Below are 22,508 nucleotides of genomic sequence, written 5' to 3'. Positions count from 1 at the left end.
GCTTGGGTTCTTACTTCCAATTTTGTTGGCTTGGGATCGTTTTCTATGCTGTGTCACTACTTCTTTGTTTCTAAATTTGGGAATGGTTGTTTTTAGCACTCGGCTGTCAGCGGTTTTGAGGAGGTTATTAAAGATGAAAAACTGGGATATGAATGTTAAAAATTAAAATAATTAAAAGATCTCCACCTTGAAAAACCCAGATAAAAAGAAAGTTACCATGAGTTACCAAAAAAAAAAAAAACAACCCCTAAAGAATTTCAGCATAAGGTTTCCTGGGCTCCAGTCTACCTCTTTTGGGCTCCAGGAAAGTTTGTCCTGACATAAATTGGTTAGTCTTAGCAGTATTACAAAGCTTCCCCCCCCCTTTTTTTTTTTTTTTTTGTATATATACTGTCTCTTTGAAAATTGTTCAAATACCCACTAGATGTCCCTATTGCTATGCAACATTAGATATATGCAACATAAAAATTTTACATTGTTAGGTGAATGAATGACATTGCAAACATACAATGGATAATGGAACACATTGGGGAATTCCAGTAGAAAATCAGCATATGTTTTATTGACTAAGCAAAGCATTTGACTGCATAGATCATAAAAAGCTATGGTTTGCACTTAGTGGAATGGGAATGCCACAACATTTGATTGTTCTGATGTGTAACCTGTACTCAAAACAAGAGGCTGCCATCAGCACTGAATATGGAGAAACAGAATGGTTCCCAATCAGCAAAGGGATCAGGTAAGGCTGCATACCATCACCCTGTTTATTCAGTCTGTATCATATGCATTGTATTCACTGACATTTGGCCTTTTCTTATCCAATTTGATATGTTTTCCAGAGTAAAATCTCCAAAATTTACTTTTGGGGAGCATGTTGCCAATCTCCTATTTTACATCTTCTCCAGCATAGCTTTGACAGTTCATTATCAGTTTTGTGGTGTTTAAGCAGATGGTAGTACCATTTATGAAATCTTTTTAATACATTTTCTTTAGCCTGGGCAGATAATTTTTATAAGGTGGAGCTGCCCACATTATATCCCATTGTTCTCTGACAATTTGATCGCCAAATCTGATTCCCAGACAATTTTTAGTTCTTTACATTTTGCAAAACTTTCCTCTTGTAATATTTGATATAATTTTGAACTTGCCCAGTTTTTTATTTTTATCATTCCCACCATATGTGGTAATGGTTTTGAAGGACCTTCTGTTCTAATTATTTTATTAAGAAAATGAGTTATTTAACACAACTAATGAAAGCTAAGCCCAGAAAACAGTTCTTGTAAGAGTGGAACCAGAGGACTTTATCACATGGGGAGAATCAGGGGAAAGCGGAGGTTTATATGGACAGTAACCCCTGAAAATTGTGTGATCACAGTGAAGATTTTCACACGACATCATGATTAAAGAGGACTTATCCCATCAATAAACAGGTAATAACCAGCAACAAATCATTGTTGCTGGTTATTCCCTGTTTATTGCTGGGATAAGTCCTCTTTAATCTCAATGCATGTGAAAATCTTCACCATGATCACATGATTTTCATGAGCTAATGTCTGTTTAAACTCCAGCTTTCCCCCCATGTGATAAAGTCCTTATATCATGTGCAGCTAAGAGAGGATGAAATGGCATTAGCAGGTTTTGAAGACTGATTGATTTTATTTAGGTTAAGAAAGGGGGGATACAGCTATGTAGAAAGGAGCACCAAGATGCCACCCCTTTCTGCCCTATATAGAGGCTGCAGCAACCAAATGGCGCAGCCTGTGGGAGCCCTAAAAAGAACCTGCTCCTGGCAGGTTCTTTTTAGCGTGCGCAATGGGTTTCTTTGGCGCCCTCATGTGCAATGATGATGTCCATGTGGCACTATGGCATTTGGATGCTGCGCTGCGTGTATGTCAATATGGTGGGCCCTGTGTGGACGGGGGCAAGCCAAGATGGTGCCCAGATGGCGTGGTAGGGCTTGGGAGTGTGCGGACGCTCCACTCTCCTGAGCCCTAAAATCGGCCCAGGCTGGTGCATAGTGCCAGTCTGTACAGGGCCAAAAAGATGACATTATAAGGAAAGGGTGGTGTGTTTTTCTTCTTCTTCCTGTTTTAGTTATAAAGAGTTAAAATTAAGAGTGAACTGAATACAAGAAGTTTATATATGAGGGAATGAGGGGATGGATTACAGAAAAGGATTAAGGAATACATTGTCTTGGCAACTGGGAAGTCAGTATTTGTTGCTTACTTATTTATTTTGAGAGCAAGATATATGTGTATAGGAGAATGTTGTGGGTTGTAGTGTCTTGTGTTGCTATTACATGATTTATACAATTATGCACATATTTTTATATATATGAAGTATTTATACTAACTGGAACTAAGTACTATCTATTTAAGTTTATTCTCAAGTACAGTGGGCTCTTGGTTTCAGGACCCCTCGTAGATAGCAAAATCCATATTTGCTCAAGTCCCATTATTTACAATGGCATAGTAAAATGGTATCCCATATATAAAAAGGCAAAATCAAGATTTGCTTTTTGAATTTTAATATATATATATTTTCAAGCCATGGATGGTTGAATCTGTGGATGCAGAATCTGTGAATACAGAGGGCTAACTTAAATCTAAATGTCTAGGTCTGCCATTTATATATAAATTATTTATTCTAGATATTCCTTTCCCCCCTCCATTCCTTATATTGATCGTATTTAACTTTTTGTTTAAATAGAGGATGGTCTAAAAAGGGATATAAAGGTGATAGCAATGGTGCTAGGAATTACTTATATTCAAACTGTATTTTGAACGTCCCCTCATTACATGGACTGATTATTTATTATATTTTTAAAAATTTAGTTGAAAATATATCTATATAATTTTATTCTAGCATCATTTCTTTTTCTGTTTGTGTCCAAGCTAAAAATAAGAGATCTGAAGCAAAAAATATTAGGCTTAGCATGGGATCCAAACCAGTTCTCACTGCATTGTAAAAATAGTGTGCAAAAGTTGAGACACCAACAAATTGATTCCTGTCACTCACTGCATGGTGATTTGAACATCAAAAATAATGAGCTTTTCTTGGTGTGTTGGTGAGCTTCTTTGAATTTGGATCTTACATAGGGGGAGTTGTCCAGACGCTTTTGCTGGAGCCTTTGCTTCCACCACCCCCATCCTGCCAATCTGCTGTTCTTTTCTGAAAATAGCAGTTGTGGATATTGTCTGTGTGATTGCAAACAATGAGCAAAAGCTTCGTGGACAGAATAACTAAGCACATTGGCTAGGAGCGGGCATGGATCTATTCAAACAGTCCTTCAAGTCACATTTTTCCATACAAGGAAGTAGAGAGTCCAAACTAAAACCACAAGTACCCAGTAGTAGAGCTGGACTGGGATAGATTCAATGTTCCTGCACTGAGTTGATTAAAGCACCTGGGGAAGACTGTCTAGACAGAATGGAATGCATGCTAGACCATCCTCTGTTACAAAATTGAAATACAAGGTTGACTTTGCCATTCTTGCCCAGATCCCCCATACGATGCACAGCTTAGGAATGGGAACTCCGTTGTGCAGGAAGCTAGGCTGGCCTCCTCCCTGATCTTCTTTCACCTGCAAGCAAAAACTTTTCTTTTCTAGCAGGCTTTTAATACATTCCTGCATCCAGGGAGGATTCCTTTTGGGGTGTTCACTTTGGTATGTTTTCAGTGGTTTTATATTTTTAGCTTTTAAGGATTTTACATTTTGACGTGTCATATAAACGTGGTGTTTTAACTGTGTTATAAAAATGAACTGTTTTATTGTTGTTGTTTTTAAGCATCTTTTGTGAGCTGCTTTGGGTCCAATTCAGGAGAAAGGCTGCATATAAAATAAATAAATAAATGATTTACTTATACCAATAGTAATAGAAAAAGCATTCACATTTCATATACTGCTTAATACCCAGCACTCTCTAAGTGATTTACGGTCTGTAAGCCAATTGCCCCCAACAAGCTGAGTATTCATTTTACTGACCTACAAAAGGATGGAAGGCTAAGTCCCTGGGATTGAACTCACAACCTTGTAGCTGCAATACTGGCATTTAAGCACTGCACCACCAGGACACCCTTAATTTACTTTTACCACTACAATTCTCTCATATTGTTAAAAGCAATCTAGCACCTTTAACAGAGGTGAGTAGAGATGGCATTGACAGACTTTGGCATCAGAGATTCTTTTTCTAATGAGTAACCAAAACTGGGATTTAAGGACAAAGTTGACTGAATTAGAAGAAATGACCCAAACCCACAAACACCTGCCTTTAGAAAATGGCCATAGAAAATGGCCCTTATCTCTCTAGATAGATCTGTCAGTCTATCTCTCAGTTTCGTTCCTTCCACCAACCTCACATATTAGCTCTATGCTAAAATAAATGGATTGCTCATAGAAACAATAATAATTGCCTCTTCAAAGCCATTACAGAAATTCCAATTAAGTCTTCCTTGAGTCCTGAGGTAATTAAGCAGATAAATTCCATCTTAATGGACTCTTTTCTCATTAAAAGAAAGACAAAAATGTAACTGTTTAGCCAACCAGGATCTGACTACAGCAAACATAGCCATCAGAGCACATATACTGCTTAGTTGTGAAAATACTGATTCAGACCAAACCATAGGCATGATGATAAACAACCTATAAAGACATTGAAATGGCTTTACAGGAAAATGTACTTTTTTGGATCACGTTAATAACATTTTATAGTGGTTCAAATACCTATTGGATAGAAAGACAAGATGAAGGCTGGTCCAAGATGTTTTTCTGCCTGAGGCAAAGATGCCTCTCCACAATTCCCCATTTCTCAGTTGAGCTGGCAGTTGAATCTGCCCAGTTCCACCAAGAGAGCATTAGGACACATCCTCTATTGAATTCCAAGGATGAAAGCTATCCTCAAGATGGGGTTCATGGAAAAGGCCAAGGAGTCCACACAGCCCTGTCCCCACACATTTTATGTCTATCCCTTTTCCCTTGGCATATGCCACCTTATTTATGCAGCTGCCTCAACTCTACCTAGTTGGAGGAGGCCCTGACCAGGACTGGGCCAACCTAACAAGCAGCACATTTGGGCCAAGATCCTGTTTGATGCAGAAGAGCATTAAGTTCTATACTTATGCAGAGTTCCAGGTGCAAGAAAGAGAGGGCAGAGGCACAAGATTAAACTAGCAGATCTCCTTTTTATAGCATTGCAAAAAGAAATAGGAAGGAGAGTTCTTAGTTCATCTCCACAGCCAATCCATGGTTCTTTGGATTGGGAATGGGTGTATGCCCAGATGCTACCTGGCAGCGATTACACTGCCTTTGAAGCGATTTTGCTTTGTACCACAAAGGACATTCACTTATGTAACTTGAAGCCAGTGGCTATGCTGGCAAGTGGATTTTGTGAGCTGAACTCCAAAGATTATCTTTTCCACTCACTGCCTCTTCTTCAAACAGCTCTGTACTTTCTTATCCTGAAATGGCATGTGTAATGATGATATTATGATTTGTTGTATGTAACGTGTTTAAAATGTGATGATATGATTGTAACATTTTAAATTTTAACCAATAATTTTTTATTTAAAAAAAACTTTGTATTTTCTGCCGCTTCTTTATTAGCCAGTTTCCTCTATGATAATTTTTACCATGAAGCTTTCAACTTAGCCACCTAGTCCTCCATCTCCTAAACTGAAGCATGTGTAACTGCCATGAATTCAGAGAATTATTCCATTATCCCCTGTAACAATTACCCTTAATATCTCTCTTTTTTTCCTTTTTCCTTTTTCTTTCGCTACCCCCCCCCCCCCCTTTCCCCTAGCTTCTACTTTTGAATTCATTGAAATTAGGGGAGGCGAATCATTCAAAACATTTTTTCCTGTCCTCAAATATCTACAGTGAGATCTCATACAAAAATGGCTCTTCTTTGACTAAAATAATCACACCACTGATTGATCATTCTGTTATAGAGTATTGATTATAGATTATTTTAAAACCAGAATTTTAACCAGAAATCAGCAGGGAGACCAGGAGCTCGATTGGAAAGGAAACATAGTTTATTTAGCTGCAGCATTGTTCCCAGAGAAAATTCATATTTCAAATTCTGGGACCACGATTCTAAAATGAACCAAGTTTTTATAGTATTTTGAATAAAGGAAACTACAAATCACATTTTTATTGGTTACATTGAATTAAACAATCTTTTATCTAAATATTTTGTTTCACTGTCACTAAAACTGTCTCTTGAAGTACTTCCTTTATTTAGATTATAATTATAAATTAGGAGCCATTTCCAAATTGTTTACATTCCAAAGCAGAGAATTTGACATGACCTAAATCCTTCATCCTGACAAACTCTGCTCTCAATTCATTTCAGTACTATAATTTTCAACTCCTGACCATAAATAAAATTCTGAATTTAAATCTACCCACCAAAAAATCCAGTAGGAAAGGATCTAGCAATCAAAATGTCATAATACACCCTCTGAAGTTGGAAGAATCAGACACAGAGGAGTCAGATTTCCAGGAATTTACAGCTCCTGATGACAGGTGGCCTCTCTGGGCCCAAGTATCAGGGGACTGAAAAAGTGGGACACCCTACTCCCCAGCGGGAAGTTGTAGACACTGAGGACATACTGCCATTCTTTCAAGATCGTCAATTAAATAAGGAGAGACTACATCAATCCCTGTGGCTGTAAAACAGGAGATTCTGGCTCATTAAGCATTTCGTGTCTTGAGATAGCTGCCTTTAAATCTACCAGCAGCTCCCTGGCATGTGTGTCGATTGCAACTGTTCTATCTTGGTGACTGGCAGTGCTCAGTATGCTTTGGGGTTAGTGTTTTCTTGACATTGATCTAGCTACAATTGGTGATTCTGTTTTACTCCTTGCTAGCTTTGTTTATCTGGGCTACTGACTTGCTGTAACAATTTCTGGGCTGGTTGATGACTGGCTGGCTGGCTCTTGGTTCTCCCTTCATCTAGCTGAATAACCTGAGACTGACCTGGCTGGATTAGCTACCCCACAGCTCTTGCACTCTAGCCACCTGATTCCTAGGTCACTTGCAGACCCAAAGCCACTACATCAATCTGAAAGAGATTCAAGGAGAAAAAAGATGAGGCACACAATTTACTGTTTTGCATGTGCTGTGTGAAGATAAGAACACATCATTCCCTAAGGCCTCAATAGATGGTGAAAGCAGTTGACAAGGACGTCAGTGAAGGCTTCTCTGGCATTCTTTCTATCTTCAAAGGGGGCCTGAGAATTTGATATGATTGAGGCCAAAATGGGGTCAATGCAAAACAATGGAGGGATATTAAACTGAAACCCTGAACAGCAGAACTCCTGTTAGGGAATGAGAATGCATTGCAGTCTTTGGATTCAGATTTCACTCACAGAACCATGGAATATGAGCTTTCTCTCTCTCTCTCTCTCTCTCTCTCTATATATATATATATATATATATATATATATATATATGGCATTCTCTACATAGACATCTCATTTGTCTCACAGTCAGAAAAATTAGGAGTAATTTACAGTCTTTACTTCTGCCAAACCTTATAATTTTATGATATTTGTAAAGCAATCATATAACCCGGGACTCTAGAAGTTCAAGGCTTTATCCTTACTTTCCTAGCTACTAGTTTAATGCACTTAACATTAACATTTGAGAATAATATTGGAGGTCACTTTAAGCCCTTTCAGAATTCGTGGGATGCCCTTTTCTTGTTGTAAGTTATCAGCTACTTCTATTTTGGATTCTTAATTAACAGTCTGAGAACTCTGAACATTTGTTCTTTCAGAGGAACTTTTCAGAATTCTAGGTCCCCTTTTGTGATTAGAAATGAGCCATTGTTTGTGCTGTTCAAGAAATTCAAATCAAATTAACATCATTTGGACCTCACTTTCTGAAAGCCCAGGACTCCTGCTAGTGTTGGAAAAACTGACATTAAAAGGCATTTTCACAGAAAAGGACAGCAAGTCCTGCAATTTTATTATACAGTTTAACTCTATTATTAATATTGTTTTAGCTTTTTCTTTCTTTTTTGCTTGCAGTTCTTTCCAAATTTGTATCTGTCCATTGATTGGCAAAGAAAATTCACTCTTTGAATATAATTATCAAGGCAGAAAATGTCCTCCCCTATTATTAGCTGAATAAAAAGCTAGCCACCTGGCCCTTAGAAGCTGGCAGGCTGAACATGAACCTTAGCTATAGCTCACATTGTCAAAAGCCCCACTGGAGGTGATAGTAGGTGGCAGAAAGTTTAACTGAAATCTTAGACCAGAAAGGGCATAACAATGAATTGACAGGAAGACACAATGTTAATTTTGTTCCAGTCCCACAGAGTAGATTTTCTGTGGTCACAAGGCTCCAGAGGGGAAATTGGTGAAATGTATTTGAAGATATCTTCTCTTAGAATGTCCACCTCAGGATTACAAACCCTAAAGTTTTTCCAGATCTACTTTCTTTTTCTTCCTTCTTTTTTAAAAGTCTCTTCTCTTCATCCCATCAGAATAAATCTCTTTTATTGAGGACATACATTATTGTTGGTAAATGTGAAAGTTACTACTGGGTCTATCCAAATGGAGTAATCAACCAGTTAGGCAGAAGCTGAAGAACTAACAACCTACACACCCACACAGGGGCCAGCAGAGAAAGAAAAATACTCTGTTTCCAATCATGCATTGGGAGAGATGCAGCTACAATAGTCTCCCATCCAGCATCCCTACATTTACCTTTTCTCATTTGTAGTCCCCTGAACATGGTCATTTCCTGATCAGTTAGAAGTGGAAGGATCCGACAAGCATCCAGCAGTCTTCCTATAACTGAATAGACAGCAAGAGGCCTCTTCAAAGACTTCTATGGTCCTCCAGAGTTCCCCGGGGATGATGCCGATGCTCTGCATGCAGCTATAGAAAAATAACTGGAAGATTAACTATTGATCCACCACTGCACTCTCCACCAACTAGGAAATGGCCAGGTTTGGGTTGGCAGCAGCTGAGATAAGTTGGGTTGGAGGGAATTTTGGTTGTTGCACAATCAGTACAGAATGTCTGATCTCTGCAACAACCAAAAAGTGAGTTTCAATGGCATATATTCATCCTACTCATGTCATCATATTTTACCAACAGGATACCAGCTTCTACCTGCCTTTATCCTCTTTGTAAGGTAGAAACATTGCTCAGTAGCCCTTTTTCACATTACCTTGGGAACTTGGTAGCCCAGTAGTTAATAGGAAAAACAGCATCAAATATACACTCATTTCAGTTTTCAAGTGGAGACTAGCAATTTCAATGAGAGCAAATATGGTGTAGTGGTTTGAGTAATGGACTAAATCTCTAGAGACCAGAGTTCAATTCCATGCCCAGCCATGGAAACCCACTGGGTGGCCTTGGGAAATTTACACTCTCTCAGCCTTGGAGCAAGGCCAAAGCAATCCCCCTCTGGAAAAATCTTGCCAAGATAACCCCATGATAGGGTTGCCTAAGTGATGTCATAAGCTGGAAATGACTTCAAGATGTGCTGCAACAACAACAACAACAACAACATAGAAAGGGGGGGTGTAAGGAAATAGAATGTCTCTACAGAGTAACTAGAAAAGTCTGAATATCTCATGAAGTGAAGCTTGTCTCACACATGCTGTTATGGAGGATAGAAAAAGAGGAAAGAAGGGGAGGAGAGAGGAGACTGTGAAGAACAAAGGAAGACAATGCAGTGCAAGAAGAGAGTAGGGCAAACAAACAATTTAACAAACAGCAACTCACCCCAGATAGATATTATAGCCTAAGCTCCTAACATCTAGCGAGTTGCCAACTCCAACAGTTACAAGGAATACAGTACTTTTGTAAAAGGAATGATGAATGCTTGAATTCTGGGGACATGACCTAAGAATTAAAAATAGGTGTTATAAATCCCAGTACAAGATTCTTCAGTAATATGACAGCACTAAAGTCACTGATGCTGTCTCATCTAAACTGATAAGAAAAGAACAATAATGGTAAAGTTCCTCTGGAGGAGTTGACAGTTCACAGCATCTTTGTACTGAGCAGAAACGGAAAACGTCTGTCCAACTAAAATGAGTGCTGTAGTGGAGAGCACAACTTCATCCAATTGCAAAGAAACCTAATTTGGGCTTTGATAATTTCTAGAGATCATGAAATCTATTATTAATGTCATCTCTTTTTAAAAAAATACATTTTTATAGAACAGCCTGTCATTTTTGTACATTATGTACTCTGTAATTTAGTCTTTGGGTTGCTTTCAAATCTAAATGCTGAGGACCTGGCGTTGCCATTATTAAACATTGTTGATGAAAGTGCAGTGAAAATGATTAACCTCTTCCAAACCCAGAAACCATTGGTTACAATGGTTATGATCTGGGCAAATTAAGCATTTTTTATGACTTCAGTCATATGCCATCCTATACTCAATTATCTAGGAGGAGTAACATCCAATTGTTTTCTATGAATGGATTTACTTTTTGAATACACATTACAATTTAGTTAACTTACTTTAGTTAGCAACATTGATCATAGTGGCAGAAACTTAAGCATATGTTAAATTCACATAATTAAATGAAAGACCTTAATTTGGTCTGGATTTGTGAAGTCGAAGGCTTTCTCTGAAGATGCCAGCCACAGATGCCAGCAAAATGTCAGGAACAAACTCTTCTAGAGGATGACCACATAGCTCAAAAAACCCCACAAAAAACTGGACTGTGTTGCAAATTTCTAGGAAAGACTAGGCATAGACAAGAGGAAATGCAAAGAAATGTAAATGAATAATTTGTAATGTAATCCTGCCCCCTAGTTTTCCTGGAATAAGATTATGACAAATCCCCTTATAGTAACAAGACACAGATAGACAGACACACAGACACACAAACACACACATACAGTAAAGGAGAGGGGAAAATGGCATCTTCCATCTGAGCACTCCTCGAAGTGCAGTTGGGGATGAAGGAGAATTTTGTTTTATTTTGTTTTTTCTAAGAAGTTACTTATTCAGAATGAAGAGAACTTGGGAGTTTAAAATAAGAATAAGGTGAGAGAACCAGAAATTGGAAAGTTTTTGCTCAGAAAACAATATTTCTGCATATAGATACTATTTTCTGCACAGAAAATGTTTTCTGTGCAAAAACAACCACATGCAAATTTCACGGAAAAGAAGTCCTGAACTGTGAAGATCCTCAACAGTCCAGGTCTCTTCTTCTCGGGGTTTCTTAACACTAGAAAAACATGTTTTTCAACCATTTTTGAATACTTTTGCATGGTTGTCTTATCAATGCTTTTGGGGCAGTTTCAAGCCTCAGACCTGTCAAACTATCAAAATAGTCCTCTACACAAAACTATGACAAAAAACCTACAACTATGTGATCTCTTTTATATCACAGACCTAAACATGTGTCCTTGAATAAACAATCTTTTATTTTTATATTTCAATGAATACACACCCAAATAAATTTCAGAACACTTGCAACCTCAATACTGTTGAGCCTAAACCCCATTGTGCTGTTATGTGCCTTCATTTTCTACATATGGCATTCCTAAGGTGAACCTATCATGTGGTCTCTTGACAATATTTGTTTGGATGGGGTGCCTTTGCCTCCCTCTAAGGCTGACAGAGTGTAACTTGCCTTAACGTAACCCAGTGAGTTTCCATAGCTGAGCAAGGATTTGAACCTTCATCTCCAAAGTTATAGTCCAATGTTCAAAGCTCTACACCACACTGGCTCACTAAGCACTGTTACATAAGAGAAAATATCATTGATATCAGTTTGTGCCAGGGAATGCTATCGTTCTGGGCTGCTGGTCTTTAAAAGTTTTATTTAGAAGTAAAATCCATCATCAAGATATCCCAATATAAACAATGCCCACACAGTCTATAGCAGGTGTTTTTGTTGACAACTGGCATTGTCCAGATGTCACACTGCTATAGCCGGGTACCAAGTGGTAATGAGATATTTCCTACAGCACTGTGGGTATTAATCGCCCAGATGGCCATGTCTGCCAAAACTTACATATCTGTAGTCTGATCTAAAGTGTTAAAAGGTCAATCTGTTTCAGAGCAGTTCTCTGGCATGGATGGGAAGGCAACATAATGCCACATGGAAAAGGGAACTATGCTGCTCATAGGTCATATTATGTTACATCTAATCCCATCTCTAATCAGCAAAGTTCATCTCCTTCTTGCCTTGCTGGACAGTTTCTCAGCCCCCATTCCCTGCCACCATATTATATCTGTTGAAGAAAATGGCACAGATGCCTGTTGAGTGCTAACTCCCATCATGGAATGTATTTTATATGGAACTGTAATTCTATTTTTATTGATGTAATCCCTCCTCGATCCATAGGGAGAAGTGGGAAATATAAATAAAAACTATTGTTATTATTATTATTATTATTATTATTTACCCCAAAATTCAAATCTCCTTTATCTCAGAAGCTAGCCCAGGCTAATAGAACCAAAGTATCCACTTTCAAGCATGCAGTGACTCACTGAAAAGGACAATAGACTAGTTCCCAAAGCCACAATCCACAGGGCTGCTAATTATTATTAATATTTGTCAACCCACTCTTTATTAATTTGTCTTTGACAAAAGCTTGCAAAACAGTTCCCGGCACAGACATTTCTCTATTTAAATACTAGTAAGTATTATTATTGACTAAAACCAACTATGCCACACCACATCCATTGGTGTACTTCCACATCCAACCTTACTGGAATCAGGGCTCTCTTGGTCCCCCCCCCCACCCCTCCCCCAATTCCTGCTGCACCTTTCTGCCGTGCTGAAAACTAGCTCCAAAGAGTTTCCCAGCCCTCTTTTAATTTAAAAAAAAACAAGCAGATTTCTTACCATATCGCTTTGTTATGCTTCTGAAGAAGATTCATTATGTTTCTGTCTGAGATTCAAAGTACAGTAAACCACTGTTTCAGAAGTACATCAAACCAGATACATAAATACACACTATTTTGAAGTTAATATGCTTGTTAGAAAAACACACCTTTGCCTATATTGCTTGAGGCTTATCTGATGTGTATGAAAGATTTTGATATGAAATGCTGCTATTTTCCTTTACTTAGCTACTATGCACACATCAAAACAATGTTTCTTTGATGTAACTGAGCATTTGTATTTCTCTGGTGTATTCAGCCATTCTTTCTTTCTCTGTGTTGCAATTATTTTCTCCATGGGTCTCCACTTCTCTTTCAAGCAATTTAGTATGTAAAGCATAAAATGGCACAGACTTTCACTAAATGAGGGACATTTCACTAAATGAGGGACGTTACAGCATGGGAAGAATTTTGAACAGGAGCTGAAAGCTGAAAAACATCTCCTTATGTGGTTAAAGTCTCCCTGATGTCATATTTTAGCAAGGATGCAATCCTGAGATTGCTCGGTGAGACATTACACCACTTGGATGTGAAACCATTTTTTCAGCCCAAGCGGCTTTGGTAGCAGTAATGCTCTGGTTGGAAATAGTGCAATACCACGGGCCTCATGGCACAGAAAATCCACAATAAAACTGTTATAGCACAGGGAATCAAATTCTCTCATGTTAAACAGCAGAGAGGGAAAATAGAGGTGGGTGAGATGGCAGGAATGGCAGGAAGGGCTTGCTAGTTCAGAACAATGAAAGTGTTAGTTCTCATGCCAAAAACCTCTGGAGGGAAGAAAGGTCAACTTACATTGTGAAGTTGAAGGATTTCACAGCTGGCGTCCATAGTTTTATGTGGGTTTTCCAGGCTATGCGGCTGTGTTCTGGAATTTATTCCTGACATTTCACTTGCATCTGTGGCTGGCATCTTCAGAGGGTGGAGGTATGGAGGTATGTGAGGTATACATACTTGTGTGACTCTTAGTTGGGAGGAAGTGATTTACATGTTAATCTCGGTGTTGATCTGTTGTTGAATGGCAAGGTCTCAGGGTAGGAGGATATGCAGGAGATTCTGACGCATTACAGACCGCCATTTAGTACGCGCTCCGCACATACTAGGGTTAGAAAGGGGCGTGCTAGGGTTAGGAAGGGTCTTACCTTCTTAACCGGCCCCATCCCTAGTACGCGCAGAGCATGTAGTAAATGGCAGCGCCCGTCCACACGGGCGCTGCCATCTTTACAGCTCAGATGCACAGTGTCCAGATGTGGCCCGGTGGAAGTGATGCCGTGAGTGCACGCCTCGCGCCTCGCGATGCCACTTCTGGGTGCCAAGAAGAAGCGCCATTTCGGCGCTTCTTTTTAGCTGCGCCGGGAAGCCTCACGGTCTGGCTGCTGGGGCTTCTGGGTGCAGTTAATGACGGCGGCGGCAGACCACCCACTTTTGGGCAGTCTGTAACGCGCCTCTGTAAATAGGAGAAGAATCTCATTAAAGTTTGGGTGTTTGGATGGGATATCTAATACTAAGAACACAAAACAACCACAAAAATTGGAACCCAACTGGATTCATCATGGAGATCTGAATCCCCGGTGGGCTTAAGTGTGAGTTGATGGTTTGAGCTTTTCATTGCTCTTTTACACTCTAAGTTTTCCCTAGGGTCTTCTCCTGAGTCTTGGCAGGATTGCTCCTATTACCAGATCATCTGGTTATATAAGGGTTTTAGTGAGCAATACGTGACCATTGTTGCTTCTGAATTGAGTAGAGACACATTGTGTGAGTTGATGAGCAGATACAATATATTTTAAATGGTTATAGGCCACTGAGGAAGACTGAGGTCAAAACATGTCTGGCCTTGAGTTTTTAATATCATTTTAGGATTTTATTTTTGCATTTGCACTACTTATAGTGGGGTATTGTTACCCTTTGAGAAACTTTATTGACTTTCATGTTCCAGGGTCAGATAACTCTGGCCTTGAGGTTGGATAATTTATATATTTTTTGCAATTGCTCATTTTTCAGTGGAGTATTTATACCCTTTTTGAAATTATACTGGACTCTCTACTCCAGTGTTTATTTTATTCCTTATTTCTGTACAGAGGTGTCTTTTGGTAATTGGAAGTGGGTTACATTTTACACACATTATTTTCTTTCATAGTACCCTTTTTATTGTATGCCACCTTGAGTTCTCTATACATACAAATATTTTAATAAACAAAGAGACATTACTTCTACAGCAGGACTATTACTACAGAATCAGTGTGAAGGGGCAAGAAGTCCATTATATAATTGTGACCCCATGAGTAAGCTAAAACCAAAGATCTGTAAGATGACACTGAAGAACCTTAGGTACTTCCTAAAATCAATTAAAATTCTCATATCTTACATTTCATCCTTAGTTAACTCAGGAAGCTCAGTGAAATAATGATGAGACATGGCAATTAACATGCACACTGCTATCAAGAGATTGACATAATTAGGCCTAGTTATCAGGCAGTTGGGATGACAAAAATCATAACTGCAGAAGGCTTTAATCAGTCCCAAACTATTTGTGCATTACATCTGTGGTATCTGGATACCCCTGATTTAAGGTAGTGACATTTATGTGTGTAATTACCTAGGATTTCCTATGACAGAGCCTGTGATTCATGAAAATTAGGAAATCACAGTAAATTGATGAAATATTTTAAGGGTGATTTTTCTCTTCAGGTTGAGCCATCGTGATTTAAGGAACTGCTTCAGAATAAGAGAAGGAGTTTCAGAAACACAACTATTCTGCACATACCAGCCAAATACATCTGAGGTAAAGTTGTCCATATAAGTTGCAAGCATGTCTTCTCTGCACCCTAATTTAATGAAATAAATTGCAGATTGTAATTCTTCTGTCCTTTACAGGAGTGGGAGCTGTGCAACCCTCAACAAGTTGTTCAACTGTAATTCCCAGCATGCTCCCCTATTGCCTATGCTGACTAGAGATGTTGGGAATTACATTGGTGGGTTCTTGTTTTATAGTATTGGAGGACAGGATTCAAAACCTGTCCACAAATGTGAGATATATACACCCACATACTTGTACCAATACACTATCATGTGGAGAAGTAACAGGCAATAAGCCTAAACAATAAAACAGCAGTCAAATGAATTGAATAGAGGGGACATAATTAAGTAGAAAGCACTAAAGAATAATTTTTAATCATTATTGAAAGCACTGGAGAATAATTTTAATGTAGCAAGAGAAAGATAAAATGCACCTCCTGGAACTATCTGAGGAGACAGGTGCAAAGCAGAGTTTGGAAACTTTTGCCTTTTTTGGACGATAAATATCCAGAATCCTCCTGCCATCATGGTCAGTAGTGTTTCCAAGCTTTTGTCCAAAAGTAATGTGTACCAACAGAAAAGGCTACCTAATGTTTGCCATCTGCCTAATATTTGAAAGAAAGGCAACCAGAGAAGGACTTAGAATAGCAAAGAGAGCATATAGTTTCTATGAAGCATAATTTGTATGAAGATCTTAGGATTTGATTTCTGGCATTTCTGGGTCAGGCTGCAGAAGACCACAGTCTAAAAGTGCATCTGCACTACACAGAGCAACTTGGTACCATTTTAACTTGTATGGCTCCACTCTATGGAGTCCTGAGATTTGTAGTCTAGTTAAGTACTAACTTTGATAGCAGGAGAGTTCCTGTGCAGTTCTCTGGTGCACAGAATTATCTCACAGAGAAACTACTAGGATTCCACAGGGTGGACTAAAGACAGTTTAAATGGTATCAAGCTGCTGTATCTATGTAGTGTAGACATAGTCTGACATTTTGGTGAGCCACTGTCAGCCCATGATGAACTAGATGGATCAATATTTCCCCAGAGGCCTGTTAAAGTAGATATGGAACTGGCAGGTCATCAATCCTGATATCAGTTTTAAAGGTAACGGTAAAGGTAATCCCTTGACATGAATGTCTAGTTGTAACTGCAGGGGGCAGTGCTTATCTCCGTTACTAAGCCAAACAGCCAGCATTATCCAAGGACTGCTCTGGTGGTCATATAGCCAGCATGACTACACTGAACGCTGTTACCTTCCCACTGAGAAGTGGTACCTATCTATCTACTTGTATTTGCATGCTTTCAAACTGCTAGGTTGGCGGAAGCTGGACTAGTGACAGGAGCTCACCCCATCATGCAGCACTCAGGCCTTGAAATGCCCACCTTCCAATCTTCCAATCATCAGAACTGGCATCTTAACCACTAAGCCACCACAGTTTTACACCCATTTACTAGTTTTGGAAATTTACATATATACCCTAATGTATACCTGTAGTATACATTAATTTAGCTTGATCAGATTAAAACACAAAAACTTTTTCTTAAATTTATTGTGCTGACAAAAACAAATTCCCTATAATTCCATATTGCATTATATTTAATTTCTCCCCCACCTCTCTCAAACAAAAAACAGACAAGGTGTTTATCATGAAAATGGAAAATATTTTTACTAGACCTAGAGAAATGATGGCTGGACACTATTTTAATTCAAAAGAACACCAGGCTCAGTATGCTGTGGGTGCAGAATTGTAATAATACCAGGTCTTTCTGCCTGCAGTTTGCCAAGAGGCTGGCCATTACTCATCCTATGCCTCTTGTCAGGATGTCTTATGATTTTAGACTCATGACCTTGAAAACAATACAAATTCCTGGAACCAAGCTTTACTTACAGCAGTTGCTGCTGAAAGAACACCTTCCACACCTAAGATCATGAGAAAATGACTTGGACACGGTAACTCAGAAAGTCAAGAGATACAGAGATGTTTATGCAGAGATGCTGTAATCAAAAGAAATGTTGAACAGCATTTTTAGGGGGGGGGGGGGAATAACCTTTCCATCCATTTGTACTGATCATACATCCTTTGCATTCAAAAAGTTAATGAGAAGAATCTGAGGAAGGCTTTCATATAAAGAAGAGCTTAAGTCAAGACCTAGGCTAGGGATGATTTGGGGTTTTTTAATCAAATGCTGCCACAGGATGAAGGTGACAGCATGAAAAGCATGCTTCATCTTGTCATTCTGAGACACAATTCTCCTCACCCCACACTCCAGTTGCTTTTTCTCCAACAGAATGTCTGATACTGATATGGAGTTGATTATTTTTCCTATATTGTATTGGAATATTAGTTTTGGAATGAAATAATCATTTCCAATCCAAATTTATTTCAGTGAAACAATCACAGCATAGGCATGCTCTCTCTCTATGTAATGCACAGGTTTATATTACTCCAGGAACAAAAACCTTTAGCAGATTCAGAAAAGCTTTATTTAGCAAGCAGAGATGATCACAGTATATAGTTGTTGCCAGGATTGAGGGATTTCCCCGTTATACCAGTACATATAGAGTTCAAACAATTCACTCAAAACCTTCATCCCATTTGTCAAGGATTCAAAACATACCCTTTTCCCAGATCTTACCCCTCCTGTACCAAGCTGTGGATTCCCACAAGAACAACCTCGTTAATTGGCAGCTCATACCTCCTCTCCACACATGTTCTCATTATCCCAAGCCACTCCTGTTACACAATCTTTACTTCTCCCAGCCTCAACAATAGGATTGCATAACTCATCATCCCACAGCTACATACATATGTAGCAGGGACCATGTCTGGTATGTGATCCTGGCAATATGTTGGGGTGGGCAACAGGTGCTTGGTTCTCCAGATGTCATTAAACCACAGCGTCCACAATCCTTGACCATTGGCCATGGTGGCTGGCACTGAGGGGAGTAGGAGTTCAAAATCATCCCTGATTTGTAAACTCTAATTCAGGTCAAGTCAAAAGAAAGGTCACAAACAGCTTTGTCACCATTTTTCAGTATACATAGTTGCTGGGGTAAAAAAATAACCTACAACAGATTTCATGGCACAGAAGCCAGCTTGCTCCTCTTCATAAGTTAAAACTAAGAAGGCTTCCCTCTTTCTTCATAACTGATCAGTCAAGTAAAGAAATCCCAGTAAAATTTATGAAAGAAAGAAAAAAAATTGTAAATACCTTTGCAAAACTGAAATTTCTGATTGAAAAAATTCCCATCAGGATTTAATTTAAAAAATATTTTTAATCATTTATATAGTTTTATTCAGGAGGAGGCAATGGCAAACCCTTCTCTGAACAAATTTTGCCAAGGAAATCCCATGATAGGTTTGTCTTAGGGTTGCTATAAGTCAGAAAGATCTTGAAGGCACACGACAACAATATTGTTTTATCATTTATATTTTCATATTTACATTTATAACCTACCTGTACATTAAAAATATACAAAATGGCTAAAAACATTAAAAACAACAAATACACATTTAAAAATAAGACAGCTCTGTTGTTGTTTTTAAATGGCAGCCACTTTTAAATATAATTAAATTAAGAATATAGACTGAAACACATGGCACTGTTACATTCTGAAATAAAGTTATATCATACACTGCCAATGAGGGGCACTTTGCAGCAGAGTCTAGGAAAGGATCTACACAGATGTGGATGTATCCTGTATTTAGTGCAATTTGTTCCAATACTGTTCCTACCTAGGCTTGGAGTTGCATTGCATCTATATAAAATAGTGCCTACTTACCCCAATGTGTGTTCATATGTTTTCAGCAGTATCAGAGCCAGTTCCATACAGTGTGGTAAACATATAAATAATATAAGAGCCACACTATTTACCATGGCAAAAGAGGCCACATGCATGGTTCTTTCTATCCCAGTTCACATCCTTCTTCCTTGCCTAGTTAGGCAACTTTTAGCTTGTCTGCAATAATGGTCAAACCAGTTTTGTTTGCATCTATGCTAAAGTTGCCCTTCAATTTCTTATGACTCTATATTTGGGTGAATTATATTTACAAAGACCTTCTACAGTTAAATCATCAACAAAATTAAGCCTGAAGGTTTCTGATTTGTGATCAGATATTTCAGTTATCAAGTACACAAACTCTTCCTCGTATGAATATTTAAAGATGAATTATGGATTTCTCTTTGTCCACTTGAGATGGGGATTTTGAACCCTTGGACTCTAATTATGCAGTTGAACAATTTAAAGGGCAAGTACTGGAAAGGAAACTCACAGTAATCCTTATCCATTTGTGAATCTTTCTTTGTTATATTATTCTCTGTCATGCAGAGTGACTATATTATAGAAATTATAGTATTATTTTGATATGACACAGAAAGCTCCTGCTTACGAGGGGGTATCGTAAAGTAATAATTATCACCCAGAAGTTATTATGGTATATTGATGAAATTTTGTGAGTTCCATCACTGATCCCTAAGTGCATGATGTTGAGAAAATCAGCTCATTGTGTCCTATATTTTTATTACAGATTGTGGCAGAAGTGACTGAAGTGTAAGATGGAGAAGATGGTTCCCGGCAAATTAATGATGAGACGATGGAAGTTTATGGAAATGATTGCTCATCTTATGACACTATTGTGAGGTGAATTTTGAGGAGGCACAAAAATGGCCAATTGTGACCCAGAGGCCTCATTTTGACCACCCCTGTTTTAGATCTTTTTCAATAGCAGCCAGGAAAAGGAAGTTGTTCCTTTCTGCAGGCCTTCATAGTATATCTGAAAAAGAGTGATGTATATATCCCATACTCTTTCTAACCCAAAATGACATTTTAAAAAAAACCTATCAGTTAACAATTCTCCTTTTGTTGGCTCTACACCATCTTATGAACAGCATGGGTCCATGGTAACATCTAACCCAGGCCTGCACAACATACAGCCCAGGAGTTGCACGCGGCCCGCTAAAGGGTTTGGGGCGGCTCACAAGGATGTAGAACAACTTCAGGGCTCCTCTTCTGCTCAGTCTCCTACTGAGGAGAGGGCCATGTTGAGGAGGATGGGCAAGCACTCACCCTGCAAGGCTCCTCCACTGCTTGGCTTTCTCCAGAGAAAGCCAGGCAGCAGAGGAAGAACAGGGGCAAATGCTCACCCCTCAAGGCTTCTCGGCCACTTGGCATTCTCCTGAAGAGAGGGCCAGGCAGAGGAGGGAGAGCATGGAATTATTAATTAATTAATTAATTAATTACAACCAATTTATAGCCCAAAGAAGTTCAGCCTATTTTAATTTTTGCCCCTGCCTACTGCCAAGTTGTGCAGGTCTAATCTAACCGAAGCAGGTGGTCTGCAACTCCTGGTTTAAACTCTTGTAATGGAGCCTGTAATATTTCAAGGGTCCTTCCTAGGCAGTGAGTGACACATTGATGCTAAAAGTCAACACAACAGCCTTCTGGTTTATACTGTAGTGAACTTTGAAACAATAGAGCAGGCTGTTCATTTACAGCACAATTGAAGAATTCACTGGCATAAAAGATAAGAACGAATGAGCTACATTTGGAACAGCTTTGACATTTCAGCTAGGCCATGGTGTGTTCTTGCTGCTGTCACTCAGAGACATACACGTGTGACCTTCTCTTCCATTTTCTTCAGTGAAACAACAAACAACAACAAAAAGATAAAGTCTATGGAGGGACCACAGAGTTTTACTTGATTCTATGTTCATCTGGGTAATTTACCTCAAATGTGTAAAACCCCGGAAAGGTTATCAGGAGCTACTGGACTTGAACTGGGAGACTGCAGGTTTGTTTGAAGCTGTCCCAGGTGAGCAGCTAAAATGCATGCCACAGCCTGGAGACTGAATCAACCAGGTCTCCATAGGTTGTTTAATGACTACAAGAGGGGTGAAGCAAGGCTTAACTGGAAGGTTCACCTGAGCTCTAGTATATTCCTGTATCCTTTAGTCCTGACTGCTGGCTTATCTCATTTTTCCTGATTGAGCATTCACCCTGGACTGCAGCTTCTAAACTTAAAATGATCAAGCTTGCTGAAATACAGAAATAAATATAATTTTATCTGCCTATGTAACTTCTGGAAAAGAAACACTCCTCTCTCTCTTTCTCTCTCTCTCTCTCTCTCTCTCTGTGTGTGTGTGTGTGTGCACGTGCGTGCGTGTGTGTATGTTATTTGCTTTCAACCCTTTTAATACTATTCCACTACTAGCTGCTAAACCATATTTCTCATGAAGCTTTCATACCTTCTTCACAGAAGAAAACCAGGAATTGTGTGGCCATGCAACATCAGAGTGTGGTCAAGATGGCAAAAGTTATTAATGTGGAAGAACACACAGATAGAAGAGGCTTCAGCAATTTGATTTTGTGTGAACCTACTGGGAAGGGTGAGATTCTGCCCCTTCCTCTCCTCTCCTCTCCTCTCCCCTCTGCTGAGTTAACTGAATGCAAACTACTTTATTTGCTAGTAATTTATTTGCTAGATAGATACTGTAGATGGATGTAGATAGATAACCTTTCTGCAGAGATATACTATTTTAATTGGGATACACACACACACACACACACACACACACACATTATACAGAGAGAGAGAGGGGGGGCACGTAAACAGTCTGGTTCAAGGGAGGGAGGGAGAAGAGAGAGAGAGAGAGAAAGTTTCATTCTGATATTGCAAGTGCCCCTGCTGTAAAAAGGTCCAGTTTTTTGTAAAATTCTTAGGGAGCTGTGAATTAAGGAGTGTATATTTGAAAAGCCTGTCAAAATAACACCTAAGAAGGGAGATTAATTATATCTGTGCACAGATCTATGTTTTTCGATTCTTTTGTCAGCATG

At 38.9% G+C, this 22,508-nt stretch overlaps 1 long non-coding RNA gene across 1 annotated transcript; it reads left to right on the top strand.

Moving 5' to 3' along the window:
• The first annotated feature begins 550 nt into the window (after window positions 1–550).
• LOC149322117 (uncharacterized) lies at window positions 551–21,731 on the top strand. Its single transcript, XR_016279802.1, has 3 exons — window positions 551–739; window positions 15,566–15,659; window positions 20,203–21,731. It is a non-coding gene; the product is annotated as an uncharacterized LOC149322117 (long non-coding RNA).
• The last annotated feature ends 777 nt before the right edge of the window (window positions 21,732–22,508 follow it).

The sequence above is a fragment of the Sceloporus occidentalis genome, unplaced genomic scaffold (assembly GCF_023333645.1).
Source record: "Sceloporus occidentalis isolate IW3139 unplaced genomic scaffold, rSceOcc1.0.p SCAF_1, whole genome shotgun sequence".
Taxonomy (NCBI): Eukaryota; Metazoa; Chordata; class Lepidosauria; order Squamata; family Phrynosomatidae; genus Sceloporus; species Sceloporus occidentalis.
Note: the sequence above shows the minus strand (reverse complement) of the source record. Positions and strands in the feature narration are given on the sequence as shown.